Source organism: Eurypyga helias, unplaced genomic scaffold, assembly GCF_000690775.1.
Source record: "Eurypyga helias isolate BGI_N326 unplaced genomic scaffold, ASM69077v1 scaffold42832, whole genome shotgun sequence".
NCBI lineage: Eukaryota > Metazoa > Chordata > Aves > Eurypygiformes > Eurypygidae > Eurypyga > Eurypyga helias.
In genome coordinates, this window is record NW_010234780.1 from 1 (window position 1) to 216 (window position 216).

Sequence of the window (216 nt, forward strand, 5' to 3'; positions counted from 1 at the left end):
TGACACCCCTGCTCAGAGCCAGCACCCTGCAGCCAGCCCCGGGCTGTGAACCCCACTCATCCCGGCCCACGCTGTACGGGGCTGGGGCGTTAATGTTTAACAGCGCTAGAGAGTTTTTCCCGCCGGGAATTCCCCTTGGCTCCCTCTGTACCGCTCCGGATTCCGAGCACACGCAATGCCTCCGGTTAAGAACACGACGGGAGGTGCAAATTTGCC